The following is a 12,344-nucleotide window of genomic DNA, read 5'->3' on the forward strand; positions in this document are numbered from 1 at the left end:
TCGCTGAAGACATTTTTTCCTCCTCTCCAATCCAGACCTCTCCTGGCACGGAGAGGACATTTCCTCTCCCCCTATCACTTGCTACCAGCCACTCCTCATCAGACTTGTGCTCTAGACATTTCACCAGCCACACTGTTCTTCTCTGGACACCCTCCAGCACCTCAATGTCCTGCCTTGTAGTGATCAACACCCACACATTTATTTTACATCCATTTATGATACCTGACAGTTCACCATCTCTAGTGAGAGTTACCCTTACAGCTTCCTCATGAGACAGATTCTGCTGTCACCCTCTTGCAGACACTGAATCCAAGCAAGTTTGGGACAGATCCAAAAAGCAGAATTTAATCTGGCATCAAAGCCCAATTGTTTCTCTTAAGGCAATGGCCATCTCCAAGTGCCTTGAGTTTGACTTCATGTTTGTCTACGGCACCTAATCTTGGCCTGGCCAAGTGCATGTTGATGTCACACTCTAGCAAACCTAGCACACACTTTTATCTAACCCTTGACAGCCTCAGCCACCACGTAAGAAAGTAACTGGAAATGATCAGCAACGAGATAACAGGGGCTCCAAACACAATGCCTTGCTTGGTGGCAAGTAACATTACCACAGCAGTGCTGCTCGTTACCAAAACCCTCACCCAAGCACCAGATTTCCCAAAACAGCAAGTGAAGCTTTTTTTCAGAGCAAGCATGAGAGGCAGGGATGGATCATTAACCTTCTGTGGAGACAGGGAAGCTGAGGCTAACAGTTTGCCTTGCACCAGGCAGAGAGTCTGTGGCACGGTGGAGAATTTCAGGTACACGTCCTACCTCTTGGTTTTACGAATTCACTGTGAATACTCCTCTTGTGGAAGCTTAGACCTGTGATGTACTTTGTTAGTTGAAAGTGGGATGGATGAAAAGCAAGTGCTGTGGGAATTGTTGCTCAAGTCAGGTTCAGGTGTCACCTCGAACTGATACTGCCATGTGAACACACAGGCACACGTATTTCCAGCTTACATGGGTGATACACAGGTTTCCAATTATTATCTTATCCTAGTCTAGCTCCTTTTCCAGGATAGAAATGAAATATGGAATCACAGGATGCATCCTGATGACATCCAGCTAATAAGCACAAGGATAAACTGCCTGCCAGTGTGTTCTCAGCTATCACAGTCTTGGGTGTTGCACTTTAAACTCTACTCTCCTTGCCTCTATAAGCTAAACTTAAAATGGAAAAGCAAGTGACTGAGGAAAACACAAACCTACAAAAAAGAAAAGGGAAAAGAGGGAAAAGAGCCAAGTCAAACTCATACTCACCTTTATACAAGGAAGGATACTGTTCTGAAGTGCTGTGCAGACTGAAACACTGTGTATGACACAGAATCACAGAGGGTTTGGGCTGGAAAGGACCTTTAAAGGCCATCTAGTCGAACCCTCTGCCATGGCCAGGGACATCTACAACCAGATCAGGTCGCTCAGATCCCCATCCAACCTGACCTGGAATGTTTCCAGGGATTGGGCATCTGCCACCTCTCTGGGCACCCTGTGCCAGTGATCTACCACCCTCAGTGTAAACTTTCTTCCTTGTGTCTAGTCAGAATCTATCCTCTTTTAGTGTAAACCCATTACCCCCTTGTCCTACCCCTTGTCCACCACCCCTTCCATCAACACAAATCAGAGGGACCTGCAATAACTCTACTTCCATGAAGCTTGGGCAGTAACACCAGGCAGCACAAGTCTGTAGCTAACTAGGCTGTCTGGACTTTGTCTCTTGTCACCTAGTGCATGTCTCTGTGAATAAACTGAAATGCTGGCCCAGCACCTGTTTCAGAAATTTCCTCTGGTGCAAGGAGAGCTGGGATGAGTGTTCCTGAAAATGGGAGATCCCTTGCTTACAGCAGCCCCCACCCCAAGGATAAAATCTCTTTCAGTCACATCACTAAGAGACTGTGAGGAGCGCCTCTGTCATGCCCTTCTAGCTTGGGGGGGTAGGGGTAGGGAAAGTAAAGCAAATAAGACATGATAATTGAGATCTAGAGCAGAATAAATTGGAAAATCTCTGGATTACCTTGTGACTGCTGGAGACCCTTCCGTCAGCACCACGCTGCTCAGACTGCGCATGGAAGTCACGTTGGTCGGAAAGGTTTCAGACTGGTTGCTCACTTCATTTGCTTCTGCTGATTGCTTTCTTCTCCCCGTGGTTTTTATTAGGGCAGAGTAATCTCTTCCGCTTATAGCCAATCAATAAGGTGCGGAGGTGGATCAAAGGGAGGCTTTACTCACTGCTCTTTTGTTAAGCAATCCCTTTAATGATCTTTCTGGTGGAGCAGGAGGCGCAGCTGACTCCACCTAGAACCCTTCCAGGGGTTCTCTTGGGCACTGGAGCCCTCCTGGCATGCTACAAACGCACAGAGTCCTCCAGAAAAAGCTGCTTCTGCCACTACAGAAACATGTTGTGTCCCAGCAGTGGTGCCTTTGGGTCTCCTCCAGCAGTCTGGAGGGAAGGGGGACAAGCAGCCCTGTGGTTTGGTTGCTCTCCAAGCAAGGGAATCCCAACAGATGAGATGGCTCCGGGCTAAGGGGTGACTAAAGGGCTACGGTAAAGTCTGAGCCCTGCCCTTGCTTTTTGGCTCCTCACACTGAAAGGAATGAGGTAGGAATTTAAGGTGCTGTTTCTAAGCTGTTGGTGATGACCAGTTTAGGGCTGGGTTTCAAACATGCTTCATTCTGGTGTTCCTGGCACCCTGGCTTGGCTGTCCTTCACCGTGCCACGGGCAGGAGGGTACCACTGCTCCTGGCTCTGCAAGCACCCACCTCCTCCCACGCCTCTGTGAGGAAAGCCCCATCTCCACAGATCTGGACTTTGTTTTGCTCTGCAAAAGCCCCTTGGTCCTCACTGCCAGGCTGCAGCTGGGCTGGCACCTGCAACCGAGTTATCTCGTGAAGCACAACGCCACGCTTTGTGATCAGAGAAGGAGTGGTGCTCCAGGGTGGAGGCTCCCTTGTGGCTCACACATCCCCACAGAATACATTAATACACTCTGGATTGGCAGGTATTTCGAAAACCAACAATAGATTGACGCACTTTTCCACTGGGCCTGGGCAAATAGCTACAAAATCCCAGCTCCTCTTGCCTCACTGCTAGTAGCAAACAGAACCAAAGCACCTTTCCAAGTCCCCTGGAGATTGTTTGGCAGGGTTTCAGGTGCCTACAGTCCAAAACACCGAGCACACTTAGATACTGACCACTGTGACTGTGAGTTTATCTGTGATGTCAAAAATCCAGTGAATGAACTATGCTAGACAGGTTTTACAGAGATGTGGGCAGTGGAGAGTGAGCCCACAGATCATGGTTAAGCCTCACATCGATTACCCCTTCTGTACCATCCATGAAGGAGGACACTGGGTATGTGTCATGTATACATGCTCTCCAGGTCATCGTTGGCCTTCCATTTGTCTCTGAGCCCGAGCAGGCATGGTGTTAGGAATGGATTCCATGTGGTATATGCCATGAAAGGTTTCCTGAGAAGGCAGGACTTTATATTTGGGCAGGTGCCAGTGCTTTCCTTCTTGATCAAAGAAAAAGAATGCTCAGAGCCAAACCTTAATTTCTTTGTAACCCACTTGCAATTCTGAATCTCATCCAAAGCTCACCAAAGTCAATGGAATCTCTTTACCAACACTCAGGCCATGCCCTGTGGGGAAGAGATGCTAAATATATGGCACACCTCATTCTTACAAGCCACCAAACATCTCCTGAATGGTACTTAAAGCTGTCCATCATGCCCAGTGTGAAGCCATGATGGAAGTGCCTGGGACAGGCTCTTCTCCGCAAACGTCTCTTCTGAATGGAAATTCACTCTTCCTCAACAGAGAGATTAAGGAAAAAGCAGTGGGATGCTTTGAATATTCCTGAAAGGGAGCTGTAATATTTATTTATTTGTTTCTTTATTTATCCCAGTATCCACCTAACTTCCAGACTCAGTTCTGTGGAGAAGCTGGGGATCACAGAGCGGGGAGCAGCGGTGGAGGAGGCAGCCCTTTCCTGCAGGAACATCTTATCTCACACGGATTGGGTGCAGTCCACTACTGCAAACTGCCAGCACAGGTAAAACAAACCCAGGGAGACCAGGGCAACCAGCCAAACGTGGACGTGGCCACAGAGACACATGCCACAGGGCGCGAGGATCTGCGCCGCAACGCAGGACCTGAGCTTCTTAGTATGGCTGTGTAGGTCATTTACCTGCTCTGGGATTTAGGGGAGAACACTTGGCTAGTAGTTTGGAGGTGAAACATTTCCTGCCAGCGTATCTATCAAGGATAATCTTGCTATAGTGAGGAAAAAAAAAAAAGGCTTCTCAAAAATGTACTGAGTAATCCAAGCCAGTTGAGTAAAATGGTGCCAAAACACATTTAGAACCTCAGAATGGTTTGGGTTGGAATGGAACTTAAATACCCTCTAGTTCCAACCCCTTGCCACACTCGTCTAGCAATAAACTCCATGGAAACCCCATAGAGGAAAGAAAAGCTACAGGAGATGATGGAAACATAGTGAGATGTCCTAGAGGAGCTCTCCCAGCAGTTTAGTGTCGCAGAGTGATCCTGATTGGAAAGCCAGTGGGGTAAAAGTGGTTATCTAAGAGGGTCAGAGAAGGTGCTAGGCTTTGGTTTTGTTAATTCCTTGTTGATAAGACCTAAAACAAACAAACAAACAAACAAAGCAGGTTTGCTGAGAAGGTGCTATTCTTTGTACACAGCAAAATTTACACAAAACTTTTGGCACAACTGTGTTGAAGTTCTACCTAAAAAGTGTGGAAAATGAAGAATAAATGTTGAGGAAATCTGAACTTTAATCCCTCACAGAGAAAAAAGACAAAAATGACAGTCAAGAGTTGATTGGTGGTACAAAAAAACATGCAGATATTTTATTTACTACTAATTAGCAGGGCCTTAACTTACTTGCCATACCCAGTTCAGGCAAAACTTCCAGATCTTTGCTGTTACACCTTTAAGTGGCCTATTCATGTGAAGATAACTTATTTATCATAATCAAGGTATTTACTTGTCAGTATGATCGATCTCAGGAGCAGCTGAGTGCTCAGATAGGCCATCCACTTCAAATAGCATGCTCATGATTCACTGGATTTCACTTCCCAATTCAGAACAAGGTCAACAAAAGGTTAAAAAATAGGTCTTTGAGTTGAGATGGTTTGAAGGCACCTGAAAGTATGGTCCCAAGAGAAGCTCTGTCCCCATGCCCTCAAGCAGGGGAAAGCAGATACCTGCATGCTTTTGCTTGGTGCACGTCTTCACCAGCACAGATAACCACACTGAAGTATCTCAGGCACAAATTAGTCCTGAGTCCTTGAGAAGCATCACCTTGAGAAGCTGAAGAGCTCAATGTGGTTTGGAGATGTGGGCAGCACAGGGAAACCCAGTTCTGCTGGGAAAAGAAGGACTGTCAGTCGCTAATGAGCTTTCCCTATCTGTTAATTGATCATTCAGGTAGCCAGGAGAATTCCCATCAGAGCTCAGTGTTTGGCCTGTGCTGTGGGCTTTGCCATGCTCAGGGGATTTTGATGAAAGAAAGGCTAAAACTAGGACCTGTCATACAGCTATGACCTTCTGCCTCTCATGATAAGAAAGCTGAGAGAGCAGGGGATAGATGAGTGGACAGTGAGGTGGGTTGAGAATTGGCTGTCGGACCGAGCCCAGAGGGTCGTGATCAGTGGAGCAGAATCTGACTGGAGACCTGTGACTAGAGGTGTTCCCCAGAGGTGGGTGTTGGGTCCAGTCCTATTTAATATCTTCACTGACGACCTTGATGAGGGAACAGCATCCACCCTCAGCAAGTGCCGATGATACAAAGCTGGGAGGAGTGGCTGACAGGCAGGAACACTGCGCTGCCATCCAGAGAGACCTGGACAGGCTGGAGAGCTGGCCAGGGAGAAACCAGATGGGGTTCAACAAAAGCAAGTGTAGAGTCTGGCACCTGGGAAGGAATAACTGCTGGGATCAGGACAGGCTGGGGGTGAGCTGCTGGAGAAGAGCTCTGTGGAGAAGGATCTGGGGGTCCTGGTTGACGACAGGGTGACCATGAGCCAGCAGTGTGCCCTGGGGGCTGAGAGAGCCAATGGGATCCTGGGGGGCATCAGGAGGAGTGTGGCCAGCAGGTCACAGGAGGGGATCCTCCCCCTCTGCTCTGCCCTGGTCAGGCCCCACCTGGAGTGTTGTGTCCAGTTCTGGGCTCCCTGGGATCAAACAGACAGGGATCTCCTGGAGGGAGTCCAGAGGAAGGACAGAGATGATGAAGGGCCTGGAGCATCTCCCCTGGGAGGAAAGGCTGAGTGAGCTGAGGCTGTTCGGTCTTGAGAAAAGAATAGTAAGGGGGGACCTAATTAATGTTTATAAATATCTTAAGTATGGGATGCAGGGGGAATTGGCCAGCCCCTTTTCAGTGGTCTGTGGAGACAGGACAAGGGGCAATGGTTGCAAGTTGGAACATAGGAAGTTCTGCACCAACATGGGAAGAACTTTTACCCAGTGAGGGTGAGGGAGCCCTGGGACAGGCTGCCCAGGGGGTGTGGATTCTCCATCTCTGGAGGTATTCCAGCCCCATCTGGATGCCTCCTTGTGCAATATGAGCTGGGGAGCTGCTTTGGCAGGGGGTTGGACCCGATGAGCTCTCGAGGTCCCGTCCAACCCCTGTGATTCTGTGATTCTATATTTGGCCAGCCCCGTGGGGTTCTAGAGGTGTTCACAAGCTGCATGTCATGGGTAAGACAAACAGAATGTTTATTTTCTGCTCTAACACAACAATAATATTACACTAAGGACAGAAACAACACGGGCTGTCCCACACTGGTAAATTAACTGTGGCCTGGACCGTTGCCACGTGGCACCACAGGGCTGCAGCCACACCGTGAAGCTCTTACCTCTCAGCTCAGGGTGGCCACATCCAAACTGCCATCAGGAAAGACCATGGGTCTGGGTTGAGTTGCCATCCATGCTGGGAATTCTCCTGGAGAAGCTGTCAGCCCATGGTTTGGACAGGTACACTCTCCCCTGGGCTAAAAAGTGGCTGGATGGCCGGGCCCAGGGAGTGGTGGTGAATGAACTTAAATCCAGATGGCAACTGGTTGGAAGTGGTGTTCCCCAGGGGTTGGTGTTGGGGAAAGTCCTCTTTAGTATCTTCATATTTGGATGAGGGAATTGAGTGCACCCTCAGGAAGTTTGCAGATGACAGCAAGTTGGGGGGAAGTGTCATTCTGCCAGAGGGTAGCAAGGCTCTCCAGAGGGACCTGGACAGGCTGGATCAATGGGCAGAAGCCAGTGGGGTGAAGCTCAACATGGTGAAGTGCCAAGTCCTGCACTTTGGTCAGAACAACCCCAGGCAGCGCTACAGGCTTGGGGCAGGGTGGCTGGAGAGCTGCACAGAGGAAAAGGATCAGGGGGTGTGGGTTGACACTCGCCCAAATGTGAGCCAGCAGAGTGCCCAGGTGGCCAAGGAGGCCAACAGCATCCTGGCTTGGATCAGGAACAGCATGGCCAGCAGGACCAAGGAGGTGATCATCCCCCTGTGCTCAGCTCTGGTGAGGCTGCACCTCAAATACTGGGTTCAGGTTTGGGCCCCTCACTCCTAGAAAGACATTGAGGCCCTGGAGCGTGTCCAGAGAAGGACAACAGAGCTGGGGAAGGGGCTGGGACACAAATCTGATGGGGAGAAGCTGAGGAAACTGGGACTGTTCAGTCTGGAGAAGAGGAACCTGAGGGGAGACCTTATCTCTCTCTCCAACTCACTGATAGGAGATTGTGGTGAGCTGGGCTTAGCCTCTTCTCCCAGATAACCAGGGACAGGATGAGAGGGAACGGCTGCAGGCTGCACCAGGAGAGGGTCAGGTTGGAAATGAGGAGAAATTTCTTCCCAGAAAGAGCAGTTGGGCATTGGAAAGGGCTGCCCAGGGAGGTGGTGGAGTCACCATCCCTCAGAGTGTTCGAGGAAAGGTTGGATGAGACACTAAGAGACAATGTGGTTTAGTTCGTGGTAGAAGTGGTGGGAGGATGGTTGGACTAGATGATCTTGGAGGTCTTTTCCAACCTTAATGATCCTGTGAATGGCTCCCTAGGACATCAGTGGGCTTAATCCTTACCCTGCCAGCGCCGCTGCAATGATTTCACTGCACAGATGAGATCTATGTGGTTAGGTGAGATAGGTGACATCCCCAAGCATGGGGAATGCTAGTGTAGACACAACTTTGGGGTACGTATACTGCATATACAACCAGATCAACTACTGGGTAAATCTCCTGATGTCCTTTTTCATTCTTTTCATCATGATGCCAGCTGGTGGAAATGTTGAGGGTTGAGTCTGTGAAGCACAAGTATTTAATGGGATCCTCATAGAATCACAGGCTTGTTGGATGTGTTAGATTGGCAGGGACATTTAAAGTTCATCCAGTCCCACCCCCTACATTGAGCAGGGACATCTTCACTAGATCAGGTTGCTCAGAGCCCCATCAGGCCTGACCTTGAATGTCTCCAGGGACGGGACCTCCACCACCTCTCTGGGCAGCCTGTGCCAGTGTCTCACCACCCTCAGAGTGTAGATCTTCTTCCTAATGTCCCTAAACCCACCCTGCTCTAGTTTAAAACCATCACCCCTCATCCTATTGCTCCATGCCCACACAAACAGTCCTTCCCAGCTTTTCTGTCTGTCCCTTCAGGGACTGGAAGGGACTCTAAGGTCTCTCCACAGCCTTCTCTGCTTCAGGCTGAACAAGCCCAACTTTCTCAGCCTGTCTTTGCAGGAGAGGTGCTTCAGCCCTCAGATCATCCTCATGGCCACATTTGGACCTGCTCCAACAGGTCCATGTCCTTCTTGTGCAGAGGGCTCCAGAGCTGGACAGTACAGCAGGTGGGGTCTCACCAGAGCAGAGCAGAGGGAGAGAGTCATAGAATCATGAAATCATTAAGGTTGGAAAAGACCTTCAATATCATCTAGTCCAACCGTCCCCCTGCATCCTATACCACTTGCTAACCCATGCCCCGAAGTACCTCATCCAACCTTTCCTTGAACACCCTCCTAATTTAAACATGTTGGCTCATGTCCAGCTTTTCATCCATCAATACCCTCAAGTCCCTTTCCACAGGGCTGTTCTCCATCACATCATCCCCCAGCCTGTACTGGAAGCAAGGACTGTCCCCACCTTGCACTTGTCCTTGTTGAACTCCACGAGGTTTGCACGGGACCACCTCTCTAGCTGGTCCAGGCCCCTCTGGTCCCTCATCACTTTAAGGTGGACAAACTTTGGCACAGAGGAAAGCAAACAAAAATCAAGTGGAGATAAGAAGTTTCCTTGGATGTTTACTGAAGTACATTTGTTCAGGCGGTGGCTGCTCTGTGTTTGTTTTCTAGGATCACGTTCTCGAGCTTCATCATCCCATGAGGGCTGGCTTTCCTTTTAATTCAAAACACTCCATTCATGCTTCATGTGGGACACATGTTCCATCTTGGCATCTGCAGTTGCAGTCTGTAGATTGGTTACAAACTGGAGAAGTGGTGTTTCCATGTCCCTGTTGGAGAGTTTAGCGCAGCAGACCAAGGGCAAGCTGGACATTTAAGGTCTGGATGTTCAATTTGAAACATCTTGGCTGCATATCTGTCCACTGCTGTGACCAGTATGTTTAACACACAGTTACACAACTTTGACAATGTACAGGAGCACCTCTTGCCTGCTAACTCACCTGGGAACATGATGGCTTGAAGATGCATAGCAGAAAGTAGAAAGCAAAGAGGTCTGGGTCTGCTGTTATCACAGAATCCCAGAACATTAGGGGTTGGAAGGGACCTCAAAAGATCATCTAGTCCAACCCCCTGCCAGGGCAGGATCACCCAGACTAAATCACACAGGAAAACATCCAGGCAGGGTTTGAATGTCTCCAGAGAAGCAGACTCACCAACCTCTCTGGGCAGCCTGTCCCAGGGCTCCATCACCCTCAAAGGGAAAAAGTTTTTTGTTAAGTTCAGGGAGCTACTGGAAAGACCACATCCCAGGGCCACCAAGATGATAGAGTGGAGCATCTTCCTTATGAGGCCACACTGAGGGAGCTGGGCCTCTTCAGCCTGGAGGAGACTGAGGGGTGACCTCATCCATGTCTATAAATATGTAAAGGGTGAGAGTCAGGAGGATGGAGCCAGGCTCTTCTCAGTGATGGCAGTGACAGGACAAGGGGCAGCAGGTGCAGCTGGAGCAGAGGAAGTTCCATGGGAATATGAGGAAGAACTTCTGCACTGTGAGGGAAATAGAGTCCTGGGACAGGCTGCCCAGAGAGGTTAGTGAGTCTCCTTCTCTGGAGACATTCAAACCCTACCTGGACATGTTCTTGTGTCATCTAGTGTGGGTGACCCTGCTCTGTCAGGGGGGTTGGACTAGATGATCTTTCGAGGTCCCTTCCAGCTCCTAACATTCTATGATTCTGTGGTTCTGTGATACCTGGGAAAAAGACAGCTGAAAAGGCTTGATAGATATGTATGGATTCACAACTGGGATGGAGAAGGTGGACAAGGATTGTCAGTTTCCAACTGGCAGCTGGTCTCATCCAGTACAGGAAGTCTAGGGTATAGAATGGGTCTAACAGATGGCAGCTCCAAACATCAGAAGCTACTTTTTGTTAGGTTTTTTTGCCTTATGGCAAAATAGCTGTAGACCTTATTGCCATAGGATGTTGTAGACTGCTAAAAGTGTGCCTTGGTCACTGGACAACTTCATGGAAATAAATATCTGTTGAGAGCTACTAAAAATGAGGTATCGTGCCTAGACCAGAGAACCCATCAGTCATAAATGAATAGATGCTAAGACAAAATTCTGGGAAAATATCTCTATCTGCTCGAGTGCTCCCACAAAGTGTCTGATTTTTTGTATACTGCTGGGAAGTGTGAACTGGCACTCATGAACTTTAGGTCTGATCTGGTCCAGATTTTCTAGTGCTTTCCTTGCTTTTCTCCACACTACAAAAGCCATAGTCATAGATTCTTAGAAACATAGAATCATAGCATGTGTTGGGTTGGAAGGGACCTTTTAAGGCCATCTAGTCCCACCTCCCTGCAGTGAACAGGGACACCTTCACTACATCAGGTTGTCAGGGCCCCATCAAGCCTGACCTTGAATGTCTCCAGGGATGGGGCCTCCACTATGTCTCTGGTCAACCTCTTCCAGCGATCTACCACCCTCATATTGAAGAACTTTATCCTAATATCCAACCTTTTCTAGTTTAAAGCCATCACCCCTTGTCCTATCACTCCATACCCTTGGGAACAGTTCTTCCCCAGCTTTCTTATTAGCACCTTTCTGGTGCTGGAAGGCCGCTCTAAGATCCCCCCCAGAGCCTTCTCTTCTCCAGGCTGAACAAGTCCAACTCTCTCAGCCTGTCCTCACAGGAGAGGTGCTCCAGCCCTTGGATCATTTTTGTGGCCTCCTCTGGACCCATTTCAACAGTTCCATGTCCTTTATATTTGAGGGCTCCAAAGCTGGAGACAACACTCTACACAAAGTCTCCCCAGAGCAGAGTAGAGGGGCAGAATCCCCTCTCTCAATCTGCTGCTAGTTTGGTGAGCCATCTATTTGAGTCTTGTCCACTCATCTACTACAGGAGCAAACTAAACAGGGAAGGGCACGTAAACAGGCTGTGCCCTTCCTTCCCTGTGCCCTTCCTCCCCGGCCTCCCAGGTCTGTCAGGCTGCACTATGGAGCTGTAAAGCCATCTGATTTAATCTTCAGGGGATTTCCTGGGGAGGAGGGAATACTGAGAGAGCAACTCTGTGATACAGACTCATAGAATCATAGAATGGTGTGGGTTGGAAGGGACCCCAAGGATCATAAGAGTTCCAACCCCCTGCCACAGGCAGGGACACCAGCCTCCAGGCCTGGAGCTACACAAGATTGCCCAGGGCCCCAGCCAACCTGGCCTTGAACACCTCCAGGAATGGGGCACCCACCCCCTCTCTGGGCAGCCCATTCCAGCTTCTCACCACTCTCTCTGTAAAAAACTGCCCCCTAATATCTCATCTAACCCTTCCCTCCTTCAGCTTCAGTCCATCCCCCTTGTCCTGCCAGTTTCTGCCCTTTGAACAAGCTGATTCTCCTCCTGCTTTTCTGCTCCCTTCAGGGACTGGAAGGCTGCAATGAGGTCTCCCCACAGCCTTCTCTTCTCCAGGCTGAACCAGCCCAGCTCCCTCAGCCTCTCTTTTCACAGGGGAGCTGCTCCAGCCCTCTCATCATCTCTGTGGCCTCCTCTGAACTCTCATATCTAAATGCTGGGGGTGGCTGAAACCGTTTTCAGATCGTGGTAACGCTGTAATG

Source organism: Gallinula chloropus (assembly GCF_964237585.1).
Source record: "Gallinula chloropus genome assembly, chromosome: Z".
NCBI classification, from domain to species: domain Eukaryota; kingdom Metazoa; phylum Chordata; class Aves; order Gruiformes; family Rallidae; genus Gallinula; species Gallinula chloropus.